The 21,824-nt window shown below is 44.1% G+C and overlaps 1 protein-coding gene across 25 annotated transcripts in view; it reads left to right on the forward strand.

Moving 5' to 3' along the window:
- Positions 1 to 21,824, forward strand: part of DLG1 (discs large MAGUK scaffold protein 1) — a 389,579-nt gene that overhangs the window by 190,792 nt on the left and 176,963 nt on the right. The window lies entirely within an intron of this gene.

Consider the following 21,824-nt stretch of genomic DNA (forward strand, 5'->3'; position numbering starts at 1 on the left):
GCTTTCAGGGCTTCTCTTGGTTTGTGTCCAAAGAAAGTGATCATCCTGATGTATTGGAAATGGGGTGAATGAAATCTTGATGACTTGAGTTGTAGTCTACCTACGTAAGGACTACATCTAAAGTCTAATTAATGTACATAATATATACGTGGATGTGCACCCTTTTCTCTATTTTTTTTATTTTAACCCTTGGCTGTGTATATTGCTTTTCAAAGCTGCTCAACATGATTCACAGCGAGGAACTGATGTCACATAGAATCGATGAGACTAAGGAGGAGCCAGCAGAAAGCTGCACATTTTACTTTATTATACAGAACATTTTATTTCACATTGTACTCTCACAATAAGCCCTAGTTGTTACCGACAAATTGGAGATAAAGTTTGCTATATAATAACTTTTAGTGCTGTTCATCCTCATGTGCAAACTGTGATAGTGGTGATTACTCAGTGTCCAATATTATTCTTCATATTTTTTTTTTTTTTTTTAGTTTTTTTTATAACATGGATGGTTATAGATGTTAGATGCTCTTGTAGGTTGTAAACATTGCAGTAAAAAAAAAGTCTCATGAATTTTTAATGTCTTACTCAAACATTCAGATAAACAGTTTAAAAGAGAAAGTAATACTCTATTGTAATAGTAACCAGCATTTTTCACCGAATGAAAGGCCCCTGAATCCATTGTGTCTTTATAGCAGTTTAAGTTTCATTTATTTATTGATGGGAAGTAATGAGAGGATTTTTGTCTTTTATGTTCTGGATGACCACTAGCAGAGCATGGAGGTGGAGCGATCAACTACAAGATTACTTGACATTTAAAGGATTACTCCACCCACATCAGCCCAATGTCTGAAGCTTTCTGTTCCAGGGATCAGAAGTGTTTGACAATATTCACAATATATTAATGTTCTTTCAAAGCTAGAGTTTGTCATTACATTTCTCCCAACTGTGCGTCCACCTAAAAGCTGAAGTTGACTCCGACTCAATAACCCTGATAAATAGATCCTACCGGACAAGATTCATATACAGTGGGGCAAAAAAGTATTTAGTCAGTCAGCAATAGTGCAAGTTCCACCACTTAAAAAAAAGATGAGAGGTGTCTGTAATTTACATCATAGGTAGACCTCAACTATGGGAGACAAACTGTGAAAAAAAAATCCAGAAAATCACATTGTCTGTTTTTTTATCATTTTATTTGCATATTATGGTGGAAAATAAGTATTTGGTCAGAAACAAAATTTCATCTCAATACTTTGTAATATATCCTTTGTTGGCAATGACAGAGGTCAAACGTTTTCTGTAAGTCTTCATAAGGTTGCCACACACTGTTGTTGGTATGTTGGCCCATTCCTCCATGCAGATCTCCTCTAGAGCAGTGATGTTTTTGGCTTTTCGCTTGGCAACACGGACTTTCAACTCCCTCCAAAAGTTTTCTATAGGGTTGAAATCTGGAGACTGGCTAGGCCACTCCAGGACCTTGAAATGCTTCTTACGAAGCCACTCCTTCGTTGCCCTGGCGGTGTGCTTTGGATCATTGTCATGTTGAAAGACCCAGCCACATTTCATCTTCAATGCCCTTGCTGATGGAAGGAGGTTTGCACTCAAAATCTCACAATACATGGCCCCATTCATTCTTTCATGTACCCGGATCAGTCGTCCTGGCCCCTTTGCAGAGAAACAGCCCCAAAGCATGATGTTTCCACCACCATGCTTTACAGTAGGTATGGTGTTTGATGGATGCAACTCAGTATTCTTTTTCCTCCAAACACGACAAGTTGTGTTTCTACCAAACAGTTCCAGTTTGGTTTCATCAGACCATAGGACATTCTCCCAAAACTCCTCTGGATCATCCAAATGCTCTCTAGCAAACTTCAGACGGGCCCGGACATGTACTGGCTTAAGCAGTGGGACACGTCTGGCACTGCAGGATCTGAGTCCATGGTGGCGTAGTGTGTTACTTATGGTAGGCCTTGTTACATTGGTCCCAGCTCTCTGCAGTTCATTCACTAGGTCCCCCCGCGTGGTTCTGGGATTTTTGCTCACCGTTCTTGTGATCATTCTGACCCCACGGGGTGGGATTTTGCGTGGAGCCCCAGATCGAGGGAGATTATCAGTGGTCTTGAATGTCTTCCATTTTCTAATTATTGCTCCCACTGTTGATTTCTTCACTCCAAGCTGGTTGGCTATTGCAGATTCAGTCTTCCCAGCCTGGTGCAGGGCTACAATTTTGTTTCTGGTGTCCTTTGACAGCTCTTTGGTCTTCACCATAGTGGAGTTTGGAGTCAGACTGTTTGAGGGTGTGCACAGGTGTCTTTTTATACTGATAACAAGTTTAAACAGGTGCCATTACTACAGGTAATGAGTGGAGGAAAGAGGAGACTCTTAAAGAAGAAGTTACAGGTCTGTGAGAGCCAGAAATCTTGATTGTTTGTTTCTGACCAAATACTTATTTTCCACCAGAATATGCAAATAAAATGATAAAAAAACAGACAATGTGATTTTCTGGATTTTTTTTTCTCAGTTTGTCTCCCATAGTTGAGGTCTACCTATGATGTAAATTACAGACGCCGCTCATCTTTTTAAGTGGTGGAAATTGCACTATTGCTGACTGACTAAATACTTTTTTGCCCCACTGTATGTCACATACGGACATGAAAACGTTTAGGTCACTTACACTTTGAGTATAGATTAGATTTTGCTTAATATATATATATTTTTTGTAGCTGGAGTGGATCAGGTTTGTTTTTAGTGTATATTTTTTTAAGATTGCACTTTATTTTAGACTTTTTAAATCAGATATGTACAAGGACGTTGTACGCTTCCTCTGTATTTATAGTAGGGTAATTTTTTTGTCTTTATTGTGTAATGAAGATGAGATGTTCTGCCTCTACCTATATAAAACAATTCTTATTTTTTTCTTGTAATGTGATGTTTCGGATTGCGAAACGTTTGTTGTTTGTGGTATATAGTTATTCCAATAGATATATGGTCATGGCTACTGTTTTGATGTTCATATTGGAAAATGTATCTTAAAATCTGAAATTTTTGATAAAAAGCACAGGATAAGTGAATGTAGACCATATCCATATAGTAGCATGATTTATCTGCCATTATAGCAAAAACCTGCAGAGATGATCTTCAGTAGCCTGATTGTCGGTGCATTCAGTACCTGACGCATGGGTTTTGTCCAAACTTCTAATTTTGTTTACATGGCGTGAATACATGTCACAAAAATCCAAGGTTTATTATCGCTCTAATCAGTGCCAGAATCCCAAAGTTAAACCTCTAGCTTCTGCAGCGTACTTGCAGTTTTAAGTGGTGTGAGCCCACACATGAATTGTCGGTATTTATGGGGGATCATGCACATGACGCTACCTATTTGCAGACTATTTTTGTGGAATCCGCCCTGAAACTGCTTCAATAACTGCATGTCACTTATTTAAGTGGATTAGAAACCACTTTGGAAATTGCCACAGGTGTAAATAGGGCAACATGCTTTTCATATTGAAAACAGCTTGTTGTGAAAGTGTAATACTTTTAATAAGAATCCTGGTGGAAAATTGTGTGAACACACCCTCACAATACAGGAGATGGAGTATTAAATAGAATCTGTCAGTGAGATTAACCTTCCTAAGCCGTGTATATGGGCATGCAGGGGATTGGAAGCTGAATAAAGGATACCTTGATATCTGCGATTCGATGTCTTAATCCAAAGCAATCTGCATTTTTCTTAATATGTAAAAGACCTGTTAAGATCTTTGGGCTGGACTGATCTCCCTGACATTATTTTTATTACTTATTATTATTTTAAATAGAAGTGGGCATTACCTCTGTGAGACATGTAATGACTGACAGTCTGCTCTCCTGATCTACATGTCTCACTTTGGTAACTTCGTTTTGAAACTGAGCTCCGGAGGAAGATTCTTAGGGAGATCTGTGTCCGGTCCATAGATTTTAATGGCTTAGTTACATATTCAGAAAAACTTTGATTTCACAGAAATAAAACATGGGATTGCAGATCTACAATTATCATTTTATTCTATGATCTACGTGCCCATAAAGACCGCTAAGGAGAGTTGATCCTACTGACAGATTCCCTTTAAACTGTAGGCCTGCTTTATAATTATTCATTTGTGATGAAAAATCAGTTCCATCTACCGTAAATTACGGTAAATCTAAGGTCCTGTTCACTTTTAGCTTCTGCATTATTAGACAAACATTCCATAAAAGCGCTTGTATCCATAGACCTTAATGCACCTTGCGTATGCCTAATGAGTGTGTTTTTGGCATGCGCTGAGCCATTTTTCCATTGCATGCCCTTTTGTCAATTGACATGTTAATGATATACAAATGATGACTAAATGAAATTAAGCATTTTCAATACATCTCGATTTATTCAAGAGTATGAGCACCATGCTCAGGAATACAGGCACTTAACCTAATTGACAACATGTCAAGATGTTTATTAATGGTTATCTGAGGAAAGTTCTGACACACTGTTTGGCACACACATCATCAAGACCTGCTGCTGGCAGCTTACTTACTAGCTGCTGACCAATGATGTTCAAGATGTGCTTGATGGGAGATGAGCCTGGATCTGCTGCAGGCCGTCGTAGCATGTTTAGGCCATGCAAGCTGCTCACAGTAGGGCAAGTATTGTGGCCAGGCATTGTTGTGCTTATAAACGGCTCCTGGGACACTTTGAAGAAATGGCTGTACTACTTCTTACACTACAAAATCATAATGCTGAACTATTAGGCCATGTTCACACTTCGCGGTTTTTACCGCGGATCTGCGGCGATTTTGATGCTGCGGGTCCGCAGCAGTTTCCATAGCGTTTACATTTACATGTAAACCCTATGGAAACCGCAAACCGCAGTGCACATGCTGCGGGAAAAACCGCGCAGAAACGCAGCGGTTTACAACCCGCAGCATGTCACTTCTTTGTGCAGAATCGCAGCGATTCTGCACCCATAGGAATGCATTGAACCGCTAACTTCCCGCATGGGGCTGTGCCCACGATGCGGGAAGTAAGCGGATAATGTGCGGTTGCTACCCGGGGTGGAGGAGAGGAGACTCTCCTCCAGGCCCTGGGAAGCATAAATAGTGTAAAAAAAAAAAAAAAAAATTAAAATAAAAAATAATGATATACTCCCCTCTCAGAGCTGCACGCGGCCGTCCGGTCTCCGGTTTGCTGTGCGAGCAGGACCTGCGGTGACGTCGTGGTCACATGACCGTGACGACGCCGCGGTCACATGACCGTGACGTCACGAAGGTCCTTCTCGGCACAGCATCTTTGGAACCGGAGCGCCTCGTGCAGCGCCGAGGAGATCCGGACATCAGAGGGTGAGTATAACCAATTTTTATTACCATTACTATTGATGCTGCATATTGCTGCATATGCAGCATCAATAGTATAGGAGTAATCCCGCAGCGGAAATCGCAAAACAAACCGCGATAAATCTGCAGGGATAACCGCAGCGGTTTTACCCTGCAGATTTATCAATTCCGCTGCGGGAGAACCCGCAGAGCACGCCGCAGAGTGTGCACATAGCCTAAGTCAGTGTTCCCCAACTCCGGTCCTCGAGAGCCACAGCAGGTCATGTTTTCAGGATTTCCTTAGTATTGCACAGGTGATAATTGCATCACCTGGACAGGCAAGCATTCAATCACCTGTGCAATACTAAGGAAATCCTGAAAACATGACCTGTTGTGGCTCTCGAGGACCGGAGTTGGGGAACACTGGCCTAAGTGATCCTGAAATGAAGAGTAGAAGGGTCCAGCTACTACTGTACATTATTGTACCTTGTGCCATAATCCAGGGAGTAGGACAAGTGTGACTTTCCTTCGTGAAAGTCTCTGCATGAGATTGCCCAAGTGGTCTCCAGACCTCTGGCTATCATTGCGTCTAAGACCAAAGTGAGATTCCTCTCTGAAGAGTATAGACCTACTGTACATTGCTGTTTTGCTCTGCACCACAATAGCCTTTCAGAACGGTAGCTTGATGTTGGACATCCGGCACTTTGCCCAATGTTGTGAAAACACCTTCTGATGTCTTAGGTTTGGTATGTGATATCTAATTTTACTTGCAGTACAGAGTGAATCAGTCATGGAACCAGTGGTACAGTGTTCCAGGAGCCATTTTTTTTTTTCACAGTGCCACTCCACATATTACTCATTCTACTGTGAGCAGCTTGCTAGAACTAACTGTGCTACCATGTCCTGCAACTTCTCCTGACTTGTCTTTCATTAATAACATTTGGGACATCATTATTTGGCAATGTCAAAGGCAGCTGACAGCAGCAGATCTTGATGATTTGTGTGTCCAAGTGCATTCAGCATGGCAGAATATTCCTCAGACAGCGAACAATATCCTCATTTATAGCAGCCAAGATGTGTGCATTTGTATTTCTGTGCATGGTGCTCACTTCAATACTGACTAGATGAAGATATTTTGAAAATGGTTTCCACATTTTCTTCATTTTCAGATCCTTAGCATGGCTACTGATCCTGTGATTTCCATAATTCCATGACTTTTCTTTATTGGTGAAGGCTACACTTTTGTGGCCAGTCTCTGCAGTTGCTGGCACCTTACTGTCCATGGGCACATAGGTTTTGCTTTCCGTATACTACATTTGCTTGTCCAGTGAAACGAGGTTGGTTGTACAGTACATAAATGTAAACCACAAATGACTGGATCAAAGATCAATGCAGGGGGAGGATGCCATGCTGTCAGCTGCTTTTTAACACTGTGAGTAACTGCCTCAGTCAGTGACAGCCCAGCTCCATGATGGATGGATATGCTGGTGGAGAGATGATATCTTGATCAGATTTTTAGATTTTCACTATACAGAGGGTTTAACAGGAGTGTTGGAAAGATCACACCTCATACTGCTCCTCTACATGTAGCTTCTTCAGCATGGGGCCTGCCAGCTCAGCTTTTACTGTCAAGATGACTGTACGGTAATTCAGCTATATGTTAAAATATTAACATCTGAAAGACTTGGGTCTTGTGTGCGCCTGTGTCCCTTGGAGTCTACACTGCACCGCACGGTGCAATTGCTTGAGTTTCTGCTAATGCTCTAACCTTGTCATGGCAGCAAGTCTCCATAGAGCGCATCTCATGTTGCCATGGTGTCACCATGGATAAAATTATCTGAGTTGGTAGATACTCACAGACGGCTTGTCAGTTGATTGGATGTGCAGTTGCAGATTTTTTTTTTTTGCCCTTGGAGAAAAATGATGTCAAAGCAGAGCCCATTGTTGGGGCCATTGGTCTAATGCTCAAGAAAAAAATTTCCGGTTTAGGTAATTTTAGGGTTAATTTTTAGGACATGGAATCAGACCCTCCACACCAAGCAATGTCTGCCGCTTACTTTTAATCCTCGTTTGTTACTGAGTGTCACATTAGCATTTGTGCCTTGTAGAGCTGGAACCGTGACATTTTAATAGGCCGAGTTCTGCCTGCTAGGATTTGTGCTATCCTTCTGTGTCATAACATACTAGGGCTAATCCGATTCCCATGCAACTGGCCCCAGGGTGTGTTTTGGTGCCTGAAGATGGAAAATTGGAAGCTCCTCTGGGAACTTTCACTGATTTGCATGAATATGCTCAATAGGCTTTATAAATAATGGATAATATTGATCATAAAGACTCTGGTGTTGAACTTGTGATAAATGGTCATGGACTCTGTATATTATGCATTTGTGATGTCTGGGCTTGCACATGGTTACCTTTTTTATGGGTTCATATTGTATTATAGAAATATTTTATCCGGGGTGTAACTTTAACAACTTAATCCTCTCTATATTATATATTCTCAGCCGCTGTATCAGATCATTTATCAGCTTTCAGAAAGTGCTTGACAGTTTTATATTTTGGAAAATAGTAAAAATAAATACCGGTATATAAAATGGCTCACAAGTGCTCATTACTGTTGTTTCACCAGGAGGTAGTTCATTGATGCTGCTTTTCCTCCCCCACTACAGCTGTATGTTGCCTTTGTAGCACTCCTGACTCCTGAGCTCTTACCTTCTCAGCATGCTTAACCATGCATGTGCTGTGTGGGCAGCAAGCTGCACTAAAGTGTCCTCACTCAGGCAATGATGCCTGCCAATGAGTTGGTTGACACCAGTGGAATTTGAGTTTTCAACACCATTAAGGCTATGTGCACACGTCAGGATTTCTGGCAGAAATTTTTTCCCAATGCATAGAATAGCGGGAAAAACACAAAAAAATGCAAAATTAATGAACATGCTGCGTTTTTTTCGCGGAAAAAAACGCACCATGTGCACAAAACATGCAGAATTCATTCTAAATGATAGGATGCATAATGTATGCGTTTTTAATGAGTTTTTATAGCGTTTTTATCGCGAAAAAACGCAAAAAAAACCCTGAACATGTGCACATACCCTAAATGTATTGATTTGTCAGGTCACATGGAAATTGGTTTTAGTTTTATTTCCGGCACATCGGTCTCATTTGTCTTGTGTGTAAAAGCTGTCCAAGCAATGTGGTCAGAGGAAGGCAACATTGCAATAAGTGATTTATGAGTGTGTATGTACATGTATATACAAACTTATTGGGACACCTTCACATAACACCTAAAGGAGCTTTTTTGACATCCCATTTTAAATCCATAGTCCTTAATGTGTGGAGTTGGTTCCCCCCTTAACAAAATTTTAATGTGTAAATTTTTTCGGTCAGACCCTGTTGAAGGTGAAGGCTGGGTTCACAATCTCCATTCTAGTTCATCCCAAAGGTGTTCGATAAGTTTGAGGTCAGGGCTCTGTCAGGTTTTTCCACTTTCTGTTTCCTGTGCTGGGTGCAATACTGCAGGAATAGGAAAGGGCTTTTCTCAAACCAGTCCCACAAATGTGGAAGCATACAATTGTTCAAAAGGTCTTGGTGTGCTGAAGCATTAAAAAGGACCGATTTTTGTTTTTGAGTTTTGAGAAAAAGAAAAGGCGTGACAGTAAATGAAATTTATAAAGCTTTTTTTTTTTTTTTTTTCAAATGCATGTGATTAGCAAATCAGTTAAGAGCAGGTGCAGGTGACTGTTTTCTCTCCATCCCAGAAAATTCATCCCCTTATGCTGTTCAGACTCTGATCTGATTTTTTCGGAGTTAGAGAGAAAAGTATCTCCATCTTTTCCATTATGTCAGTCCATGAATATCATGATGTCAGGGTTGTACTGGCCCACCGGAGAACCGGAGGATTCTCCGGTGAGCCCAGGCACTGATACCTGCTGGCATGCTGGCCAGCAGCTGCCTAAGGCCCTCTCTGCTCTAGGGGCTCCCAGCCAGTGGTTAGGGGCCCCTGAGTCAAGGGGGCCCGCCCTGTGCCAGTAGAGCAGCACCGGTGACAGGAAGCCACGCCTGTCCCCGCTACTAAAGAGAAGTGAATATTCGCGCTTCTCCACGCCCCCATGGGTGTGGAGAGGAGTGAATACCATTTCACTCTAATAGCGGGCAGCGTTAGCTGCAGGCTGCAGCTAAGGCTACTTTCACACTAGCGTTAACTGCAATCCGCCACAATGCGTCGTTTTGCCGAAAAAGCTCATCCTGCAAAAGTGCTTGCAGGATGCGTTTTTTCCCCATAGACTTACATTAAGCGACGGATTGACACACGTCGCAACCGTCGTGCGACGGTTGCGCCGTGTTGTGGCGGACCGTCGGGACCCAAAAACGCTACATGTAACATTTTTTGCTCACGACGGTCCGCTTTTTCCGCCCGCACTTCCCCGCACCTCACAATGGGGCAGCGGATGCGCTGAAAAAATGCATCCGCTGCCCCCGTTGTGCGGCGGGGACAACGCTAGCGTCGGGAACCTCGGCCCGACGCTAGTGTGAAAGTAGCCTAACACTGCCCGCATGTAAAGCCCCACCACCACCGCACCACTCACACTCGCACACAAAGCCCTGCACCACATACACGCACGCAGACAGACACACAGCACCACTCACCTCTCACAGCAGACATTATATTCTGTGAGGGGGACTGCATTATTCTCTCAGGGGAATACATTATATTTTGGGGGCTACATCATACTATATGAGGGGGCTGCAGTATACTCTATGGGGGGGTACATTATATTCTGTGGTGGGGCTGCATTATTCTCTCAGGTGATTACATTATATTCTGCGGGAGGCTACATCATACTATATGAGGGGGGACAGCATTATGCCCTATGAGGGGGCTACAGTATACTCTATGGGGGGCTGCATTATACTATCTTGGGGGGGGGGGCTGCATTATACCCTGTGAGGGTGCTACATTATATTCTATGGTGGGGACTTCATTATACCTTATGAGGGGGTTGCATTATATTTAGTGGGATGCTGCATTATATTCTGAGGTGGGCTGCATTATATTCTGAGGGGGCTACATTATATTCTATGAGGGAGGCTACCTTATATTCTGTGAGGGAGGCTACATTATATTCTATGAGAACCATAGTCCTTTTTGTGTGTGTGTATATATTTATAGAGAGAGATATATCGATATATAGATATATAGATATATATTTATATATATATATACATATACACTGTGTGTATGTATATATATATATATATAATCATGGATCATACGTGTACGCATAGCCTCAATCGCCTCGAGCAGTTTGGGAAGAAGTTGGGGCTGTGATGGGTTAGTCACCTCTATTCCCATGGTCCTCAGTCGGCTCTTTAAACTACTGTATGTATTCTCTAAAGTGCTGAAGCGTTCCACAGGCAGACATACCAGGCTGTAACCGTGCAGCCAGGCTCAGATTAACCATGTCTGTGGGTTTGGACAGCGTGAATCTAGTGACTAGTTCCTTTTAACTGTATGGAGTCTTGCTGATCACTTCCAAACCTGTTTTTTTGGCATTACAAACGGTCTCATTGATTTATTCGGCTGACTTGTAATTATGTCTGCAACTGTCCTTTAAAGGCCAGTGTTTGAAAACACTCTCTGCTTATCAGCCTGATCTGGCTTCCTCTTTCAGAGAACATATGTGCTTGTGATTGTAAAGCCGGCTCCTTCCATATGTCACTGATTCAATGCTTTGTGAACCTGTTTGGCACTACCTATGCACCAGCTTAACCCATTAATGGGGGTTGTCTCAATAGGAAACTTCAGAAGCATACTGCTTCCCAGCCTCCCGGCTTCCTACTTTGCACTGCAATTTTACACTTTTATGAACCTGACAACCTTTTTAAGGCCTTGCATGAGGTTGTTCACTGCTTTTACATTAATGACCTATCCTTAAGTCTACGTTCACATTAGCGTTCGGCGCCGCATGCGTCATGCGCCCCTATATTTAACATGGGGGCGCATGGACATGTGTTGTGCTGCGTTTTGCGACGCATGGCCGCAAGCGTTGGGCGCAGAGAACGCAACAAGTTGCATTTTTTTTGCGTCCAACTTTCGGCCAAAAAGGACGCATGCGTCGCAAAACGCAGCGTTTTAGCGTGCGTTTTGCTGCGTTTTTGTGTGCGTTGCGTCGCCGACGCTGCGGCGCACAATGCAAATGTGAACGTAGCCTTAGATGGGTCATTATTATTATTATTATTTATTATTATAGCGCCATTTTTTCCATGGCGCTTTACATGTGAGGAGGGGTGTACATAATAAAAACAAGTACAATAATCTTGACAATACAAGTCACAACTGGAACAGGAGGAGAGAGGACCCTGCCCGCGAGGGCTCACAATCTACAAGGGATGGTTGAGGATACAGTAGGTGAGGATAGAGCTGGTCGTGCAGCGGTTTGGTCGATTGGTGGTTACTGCAGGTTGTAGGCTTGTCATTGTCATTATTATTATTATTATTATTATTATTATTATTATTTATATAGCACCATTAATTCCATTGTGCTGTACATGAGAAAAGGGGTTATGTACAGGGTTATAGATAACGTTTACAGTAAACAAATTTACAATGACAGACTGGTGCAGAGGGGAGAGGACCCTGTCCTTGCGGACTTACAACATTCTACGGGATAATGGGGAGGAAACAGAAGGTCGGAGGAGCGGCAGCTCTGGCGGTTGGTGACGCGGCAGCATGGTTATTGCAGGCTGTAGGCTTTCCTGAAGAGAGAGGTCAATGTCTGATCGACTGGAGTCTTAGGCCATGTTCACACAGTGCGTTTTTTACTGCAGAACCGCAGCGGTTTTGCCGCTGCGGTTCCGCAGCTGTTTTCCATGCAGGGTACAGTACAATGTACCCCTATGGAAAACAGGAACCACTGTGCACACGGTCCTGAATTTCCCTTAAAAAGCCGCGATGAATCGGTGCGGGAAAAAAGAAGGAGCATGTCACTTCTTTCCCCGAAACTGCAGCGGTTCTGCACCCATAGACCTCCATTGTGAGGTCAAACCCGCAGTAAAACCCGCAGATCAAAAATATATCTGCGGGTTTTATTGCGGTTTGTGGTGCAGAACCGCTGCAGCCGGAAGTGCGGGGAAGCCGGCGGAAGTGCGTGGGCGGAAGTGCTTGGGCGGAGAGACATGGAGGCGTACCGTCGCATGGGGATCGTGTCGGCCGTTTGATTGATTTGGTATGTGTGTGTGTGTGTGTCTGTATGTGTGTCTGTGTGTGTCTGTGTGTGTGTGTGTGTGTGTGTGTGTGTGCGCGTGTCCCCATGCGACGCTAGTGCCACCATTGTGCTAAGTCGCCGTATGGGACTACTACTCCCATCCGGTATTAGGATGGGAGAGTTGTCCCTGTGTCCGGCGACTTAGCACAGTTGTAAAGTTACACAAAACACCTACACACAATACACATACATGACTCACAGTACAGTACATACAACACATAACAGAGTATATACTCACCAACAGCACACTTGTAGGCGAAGCCCTCGATCCTCCAGGAAAAAATCACAAAATAAAAAATCAAATTCATACTCCCTGTCCGCAGAATCCATAAAACGAGTGTCCCACGCCTATCGGCTGCTCTCCGGCGATACACTGCCAGGAGCGAAGCTCCTAGCAGTGTATCGCGTACTGTTCCGGAGTTCAATGGCTCCGGCGTCTCGGTTAACGGCAGTACAGCTGCGTTGAACTTTCCCACGCAGCACTGCCGTTAAGCGAGAGTGCCGGGGTCAATGACCGCCGGTAAACTCGCTCGCGCATGCGCAGTGACACACCGACAGGAACTATGGCTCCTGTCAGTGTGTTGCTGCAGCCGTGGAGAGCAGACATGTCTCTGGATGTGTCTGTTCTCCATGGAAAATCTTCGTGGGATACGTGGCACTTAAATACGTGGCAATTAAATACGTGACACGTGGCACTTATACGTGATACGTGTCACTTAAATACGTGATACGTGTCACTTAAATATGTGGCACGTGGCACTGAAATACTTGATACGTGGCACTGAAATACGTGGCACTTAAATACATGGCACTTAAATATGTGGCACTGAAATACGTGATACGTGGCACTGAAATACGTGGCACTTAAATACGTGGCACGTGGCACTTAAATACGTGGCACTGAAATACTGATACGTGGCACTGAAATACGTGATACGTGGCACTGAAATACGTGGCACGTGGCACTTAAATACGTGGCACGTGGCACTGAAATACGTGATACGTGGCACTGAAATACGTGATACGTGGCACGTGGCACTTAAATACGTGGCACTGAAATACGTGGTACTGAAATACGTGGCACTTAAATACGTGGCACTGAAATACGTGGCACTGAAATACGTGGCACTGAAATACGTGATACGTGGCACTGAAATACGTGGCACTGAAATACGTGGTACTGAAATACGTGGCACTGAAATACGTGACACTGAAATACGTGGCACTGAAATACGTGGTACTGAAATACGTGGCACTGAAATACGTGGCACTGAAATACGTGGCACTGAAATACGTGATACGTGGCACTGAAATACGTGGCACTGAAATACGTGATACGTGGCACTTAGGCTATGTTCACATTTGCGTTGTGCGCCGCAGCATCGGCGCCGCAACACAACGCAAACAAAAACGCAGCAAAACGCATGCATAACGCTGCGTTTTGCGCCGCATGCGTCCTTTTTTTGATTGATTTTGGACGCAGCAAAAATGCAACTTGCTGCGTCCTCTGCGCCCGGATGCGTGCGCTGCAGTGACGCATGCGGCGCAAAACGCAAGTGCGACGCATGTCCATGCGCCCCCATGTTAAATATAGGGGCGCATGACGCATAGCTGGATAGAGCTGGATCCGCGGGCTGTGATCTGGCCTACGCTCCGCACTCTGCGGAGCGCTGTCATTCAAAACACGTCCACTCATTTTGGTGTTTAGTCCCAAAATGGAGGATGGAAGAAGAAAAGGGTTGGACAAGGAAATGACATCATTTCTTTTTTTTTTTCCCCCCCACTGCAGTTAAAGCTTTATTTGTGTCAAACACAGACAATCTGCAGAGAAAACTGCATAAAAAACCGCATCAAAAACCGCATCAAAAACGCATCAAAAACGCACCAAAAACGCACCTGCGTTTTCTGCCAAGAGCTGCGGTTTTTGTCCTGAAAAAAAAGGATTGAAATCAGGATCGTGTGAACATACCCTTACACCCGGCACCCCAATCGCTCAGTTTTTGGTGTCAGCAGCATCTGGCAGGAAATAATCAATTGCTGAGCTGCTCTGTCTACTTGTAGTGGCCGGGGCTTGATACTGCACATCTGCCTCCTAATTGAATCAATAGGAGGCAGGTATGTGAGCAGCTCAGCAAGTGATTACTTCCTGCCGTTGGCTGCTAACAGCTGATTGGAGGGGGTGCTGGGTGTGGATCCTGAGGGTCTGTGCACACGTTGTGGATTTGGCTGCGGATCCGCAGCGGATTCGCAGCAGTTTTCCATGCGTTGTACAGCACCATGTAAACGTATGGAAAACTAAATCCGCAGTGCATATGCTGCGGAAACTCTGTGGTGTATTTTCCGCAGAATGTCAATTCTTTGTGCGGATTCCGCAGCGTTTTACACCTGCTCCATAATTGGAATCCGCAGGTGTGAAAACACAGGTGAATTCTGCAGAAAAAAACGCGGAAAATCTGCAGTAAATCACCAGTAATTTTTCAGAATCTGCGCTTAAAAATCCACACACGAATCCGCAACGTGTGCACATACCCTATGGATGTCATCAGTGTAAAAGCAGTGGACAACCTCTTTAAGTTTACTTTTTTTTTGCATTTTTTTCATGATCCCATTTCAGGAGTCTTAGGCTCTGTGCACACGATGCGGATTTTGCTGCGGATCCGCAGCTGCGGGTCCGCAGCAGTTTCCCATGAGTTTACAGTACAATGTAAACTTATGGGAAACTGAAAACGCTGTGCCCATGCTGCGGAATAAACGCACTGAAACGCAGCGGTTTACATTCCGCAGCATGTCAATTCTTTGTGCAGAATCCGCAGCGGTTTTACACCTGCTCCATAATAGAAAATCGCAGGTGTAAATCCACAGTGGAATCCGCACAAAAACCGCGGTAAATCCGCAAGAAAAACGCAGTGTTTTTGCCCTGCGGATTTATCAAATCCGCTGCGGAAAAATCCGCAGTGGACCATTCTACGTGTGCACATACCCTCAGTTTTTTTTATATTTTCATCAATGTAGCTCTATGAGGGCTTCTATTTTTCAGGATGTCTTGTATTTGTCAGCAGAAGGATTTTGGAGTGCATACAACTTATTACCACATTTCTATTACTTTTTGATATACACAACTATTTGATTTACCTTTTATTACACTTTATATTTTCTTTCTTGGAGGGTGGACCACTTTTTATTTTTTTCTTTAAAAAAAAAATTTAAAATTTGGAGTGGGGGATTGGGGTTGGGATGGGGAGTGACTGGAACAAGGATTGGGGAACTGCGGCTGCGTGTTCACAGATTTGGTCACGCAGACAAGACACAGCACAGGAGATTGCAGGCGGCTAGAAGCTGGAGACAGACCGCAGGAGGATCGCACTGGCCACCAATGAATTTCTCTCAGGGTAACACAGGGGGTCTACAACCACTCTGCACACCAACTCTAAGATAAAGATGGCGTGAAGAGCGGTGATCACTGTGTTAGATTTACCCCTTTGGTGCTGATTGGTCAGTAACTATTGTTAAAGGCAAAATCTGGTCACTTTTGGTCTAGCGATGGAGCTTTAAGAAATTCTAGATTTACATATTAAACCACTCTTCCTTTTTTTATTTTAGTGGCTATCCAGGGCCTTGATATTTTTGAAGTACCGTATATAATTTTTTGTTCTGTTGGATTTTTTCTTCAATACTCAACCTTACACCAGTCTGTTGCCATTACAATAGAGCAGTTTTCAGAACATGCTGCCCTCTCCTTTTTCATTCAAACCCACATGAAGCTTTTTATGCAGTGTTCAAGATGTAATTTCCATTTACACTATTATTTAACAGTGCCTGTGAAGTGGTAAAAATAATAATTTGTGTTATTAGGATATGTTCATAAGTGCCATTGCATTGTAAGGCCACTTTCACGTGTCTGTATTTTGGTCAGTATTTGCAAGATAGCAGGAGGAGGACATAAAGAGAAAGTATAATGGAAACATTTATGCCTTTTCCATATTCTGGAACCACTTACACTACCGTTCAAAAGTTTCGGGTCACTTAGAAATTTCCTTATTTTTGAAAGAAAAGCACAGTTTTTTTTCCAATGAAGCTAACATTAAATGATTCTGAAATACACTCTATACATTGGTAATGTGGTAAATGACTATTCTACCTGCAAATGTCTGGTTTGTAATACAATATCTTCATAGGTGTATAGAGGCCCATTTCCAACAGCCATCGCTACAGTGTTCTTATGGTACTTTGTGTTTGCTAACTGTGTAAGAAGGCTAATGGATGGTTAGAATACCCTTGAAAAGCCTTGTGCAAGTATGTTAGCACAGCTGAAAACAGTTTGGCTGATTAGAGAACCTATAAACCTGACCTTCCTTTGAGCTAGTTGAGAATCTGGAGCATTACATTTGTTGGTTCCATAAAACTCTCAATATGGTGAGAAAAAAAGAACTTTCATGTGAAACTCGACAGTCTATTCTTGATCTTAGAAATTAAGGCTATTCCATGTGATAAATTGCCAAGAAACTGAAGATTTCTTACAACGGTGTGTACTACTCCCTTCAGAGAAGAGCACAAACAGGCTCTAACCAGAGTAGAAAGAGAAGTGGGAGGCCCCGTTGAACAACTGAGCAGTGAGAGGCCCCGCTGAACACCAAGACAAGTACAATAGTCTGTAGTTTGTGAAATCGACGCCCCACAGGTCCTCAACTGGGAACTTCATTAAATAGTACACACAAAACTCCAGTGTCATCATCTACAGTGAAGAGTTGACTCCAGGATGCTGGCCTTCAGGGCAGAGTGGTAAAGAAAAAGCCATATCTAAGACTGGCTAATAAAAGGAAAAGATTAATATGGGCAAAAGAACACAGGTGTTGGACAGAGGAAGATTGGAAAAAAGTGTTATGGACAGACGAATCCAAGTTTGAGGTGTTTGGATCACACAGAAGAACATTTGTGAGACACAGAACAACTGAAAAGATGCCGGAAGAGTGCCTGACGCCATCTGTCAAGCATGGTGGCGGTAATGTGATGGTCTGGGTTTCCTTTGGTGCTGGTGAAGTGGGAGATTTGAACAAGGTAAAAGGGATTTCAAATAAGGAAGGCTATCACTCCATTTTGCAACGCCATGCCATACCTTGTGGACAGCGCTTAATTGGATCCAATTTCATCCTACAACAGGACAATGACCCAAAGCATACCTGCAAATTATGCAAGAACTATTTAGGGAAGAAGCAGGCAGCTGATATTCTATCTGTAATGGAGTGGCCAGCGTAGTCACCAGATCTCAACTCCATTGAGCTGTTGTGGGAGCATCTTGACTGTATGGTACGCAAAAAGTGCCAAACCAACTTGTGGGAGGGGCTTCTGGAAGCATGGGGAGACATTTCTCCAGATTACCTCAGCAAATTAACTGCTAGAATGCCAAAGGTCTGCAATGCTGTAATTACTGAAAAGGGAGCATTCTTTGACAAAAGCAAAGTTTGAAAGAGAAAATTTCAATTAACCCCTTCCCGACCTGTGACACAGTGTATATGTCATGAAAGTCGGTGCCATTCCGACCTGTGACGCATATGCTGTGTCACAGAATGATCACGTTCCTGCAGGTCGGGTGAAAGGGTTAACTGTAATTTCACCCGACCTGCAGGGACAGGGGGAGTGGTACTTTAGCCCGGGGGGGTGGCTTTGCCCCCCCTTGGCTACGATCGCTCTGGTGACCCTTTTTGTCACCACCCCCAGATCTGATTGGTGCTAGCATCCATGTGACGCTGTCTCTCCATTCAGATGTGGAGGGGCGGATTTATTGATGGCTGCCTCGCTGTCCAGCTTCATGGTGTCCATGGAAGCTGAACAGCAAGGTGCCTGCATGCAGCCCTGCACCATACTCACCTCAATCGCCGCCGCCAGGTACTCCCCTCTGCTCCCCCTGCTGCCCAATTCCACACCCCCGACCTCCGCTCCTTCCCCCTTCACCTCCGCTCCCTCCCCCTTCACCTCCGCTCACCCCCCGACCTCTGCTACCTCCCCCTGCGCCGGTGATCACCCCCACCTGCTGCCGCTGGCTCCATCTCCTCTTGCATATCCCCAGCCCCCCACATATGACAGCCCCTCCTGCCCCCGGTGATCACCCCCCACCCCCGGTGATCACCCCCCACCCCAGTGATCACCCCCTGCCCCGCTGATCTCCCCCTGCCCCGCTGATCTCCCCCCTGCCCCGCTGATCTCCCCCCTGCCCCGCTGATCTCCCCCCTGCCCCGCTGATCTCCCCCCTGCCCCGCTGATCTCCCCCCTGCCCCGCTGATCTCCCCCCTGCCCCGCTGATCTCCCCCCTGCCCCGCTGATCTCCCCCCTGCCCCGCTGATCTCCCCCCTGCCCCGCTGATCTCCCCCCTGCCCCGCTGATCTCCCCCCTGCCCCGCTGATCTCCCCCCTGCCCCGCTGATCTCCCCCTGCCCCGCTGATCTCCCCCCTGCCCCGCTGATCTCCCCCCCTGCCCCGCTGATCTCCCCCCTGCCCCGCTGATCTCCCCCCCTGCCCCGCTGATCTCCCCCCCCTGCCCCGCTGATCTCCCCCCCTGCCCCGCTGATCTCCCCTTTGCCCCGCTGATCTCCCCCTGCGCCAGTTTTCCCATTAGGGTTAGGGTTGGGGCTAAAATTAGGGGTAGGGTTGTGATTAGGGTTAGGGTTGGTATTAGGGGTAGGGTTAGGGCTGCGATTAGGGGGGGTTAGGGTTGGGATTAGGGGTAGGGTTGGAATTAGGAGTAGGGTTAGGGTAGGGTTGGGGGTAGGGTAGGGTTTGGATTAGGGGTAGGGTTAGGGTTGGGATTAGGGGTAGGGTTAGGGTTGGGATTAGGGTTAGGGTTGGGATTAGGGGTAGGGTTAGGGTTGGGATTAGGGGTAGGGTTGGGATTAGGGGTAGGGTTAGGGGTGTGTTGGGGTTAGGGTTGGAGTTAGAATTGGGGGGTTTCCACTGTTTAGGCACATCAGGGGGTCTCCAAATGCGACATGACGCTCGCAGACCATTCCATCAAAGTCTGCATTCCAAAATGGTGCTCCTTTCTTTCCGAGCACTGCCATGCGCCCAAACAGTGGTTTACCCCCACAAATAGGGTATCAGCGTAATCAGGACAAACTGGACAACAACTTTTGGGGTCCAATTTCTCCTGTTACTTTTATGAAAATAAAAAATAGTGGGCTAAAAAATAATTTTTGAGGGAAAAAAAAAGATTTTATTTTTTTTTACGTCTCTGCGTTATAAACTTCTCTGAAGCACTTGGGGGTGATTGGTGCTCACCACATATCTAGATAAGTTCCTTGGGGGGTCTAGTTTCCAAAATGGGGTCAATTGTGGGGGAGCTCCAATGTTTAGGCACACAGGGGCTCTCCAAACGCGACATGGTGTCCACTAACGATTGGAGTTTATTTTCTATTCAAAAAGTCAAATGGCGCTCCTTCCTTTCCAAGCCTTGCCGTGCGCCCAATCAGTGGTTTACACCCACATATGAGGTATCGGTGTACTCGAGATATCGCCCAACAAATTTTAGGGTCCATTTTATCCTGTTGCCAATGTGAAAACAAAAAAATTGAGGCTAAAAGAAACATTTTGTGAAAAAAATAAAATAAAAATAAATTCAAAAATTTCTCCAAATTTCCAATTTTTTAACAAATAAACACAAAAATTATCGACCTAAATTTACCACTAACATGAAGCCAATATGTCACGAATAAACAGTCTCAGAATCGCTAGGATCCGTTGAAGCGTTCCTGAGTTATTACCTCATAAAGGGACACTGGTCAGAATTGCAAAAAATGGCTAGGTCATGAAGGTCAAAATAGGCCTGGTCATGAAGGGGTTAAAAAAAATTATTTTTTTTGAACCTTGTCCATGTCTCAACTAGATTTTCAATTCTTTTGGCAACTCATTTGATTAATAAGAGTATGAGTTTTCATGGAAAGCACAAAATTGTCTGGGTGAATGGTAGTGCATGTTTTCGGATCCCATGTGGAGTGAGAGAATTGAAGAATGTGGTTTGTACAAAACTGTCAAGGATTTACGAATGTGGTGAGGTAAAAGTTCTATAAAACTCCCGAATGTCAAAGAAATTTTTAAATCTTTGTTCCTTTTGAAGAGACTCCTCCACCCAGTCCATTTTCATCCAAAAACAATTTGTATGGAGGTGGTCTCGGACTAAGCCATGTGTGAAGAATTGTTTTGGATCCTGTTGCTGCTACCATGTGTAAAAGTTTCCATACACCAGAATTGCATAGATGTTTCAGCATCCAGATATCCGAACACATTTTTTTATTTAAATTTGGAAATCAACATTTCCATTCATAAACCAAGTTTATTTTTTCTGATGAAGAAAAGAAAATATGTAAATTCTTTGTTTATTTCTTGTGGAATCCGCTTGAAACTGGATTAGTGATGTGGATTTCTGTTGAAAATTACAGCACTGTTGAAAAGTATTAGGTTGGTATGGAAAAGATGCTGCAAGTTAGAATTCTTCAATTAGCTAAGTGGAAAGTGAATAAACAAAAGAGAAATCTAAATCAATCAGTATTTGGTTTAACCAACTTTTGTCTTCAAAACCAGTAAAAAGCATCAATTTTTCTAGATACACTTGCACAAATTTTTTCAAGGAACTCGGCACAGAGGCTGCAGACCTCTTGGAGAACAAAGCACAGATCTTCTGTGGATGTAGACTTGAGCAAATTCTTCTGTCTGTTCATGTAATTCCAGATGGACTCTCTGATGTTGAGGTCAGAACTTTTCTCAATAGAAGTTAATGTAGAGAAGCCGAACATGTCTAGTTGGCACGTGACCTCATGTATGCAAGTCACATACATACTCACATGTGACCGCTTCTTCACACCTGCAATAACGGTTCAGAAGTCTGCAGACACATTAAGTGACTTCAGATTTAGCTCTCAAATATGGGGAAACCACTTTAATGATATTGTCTGCTGTATGTTAGGGATTGTTGGCTGTTGCAGAATCATTTTGGAGCCAATCAGACGTCTCCCTGATGGTATTGCATGATGAGCAGGTATCTGGCTGTATTTCTCAGCAATGAGGATACCAAAAATCCTGACCATATTACAACTTAATTTGCTGAATTTTCGCTTCAAACTTTGTTACTGCTTTGTTACAGCCAAATGTTTCAGTTTGACTCCTCAGTCCAGAGCACCTGCTGACATTTTTCTGCACCCCAGTTAGTTTTTCATACGTAATTTTTGCTTGGCCTTTTGGGTTTTTGTCTGTAATTTTT

This window comes from Ranitomeya variabilis, chromosome 2 (genome assembly GCF_051348905.1).
Source record: "Ranitomeya variabilis isolate aRanVar5 chromosome 2, aRanVar5.hap1, whole genome shotgun sequence".
Taxonomy (NCBI): Eukaryota; Metazoa; Chordata; class Amphibia; order Anura; family Dendrobatidae; genus Ranitomeya; species Ranitomeya variabilis.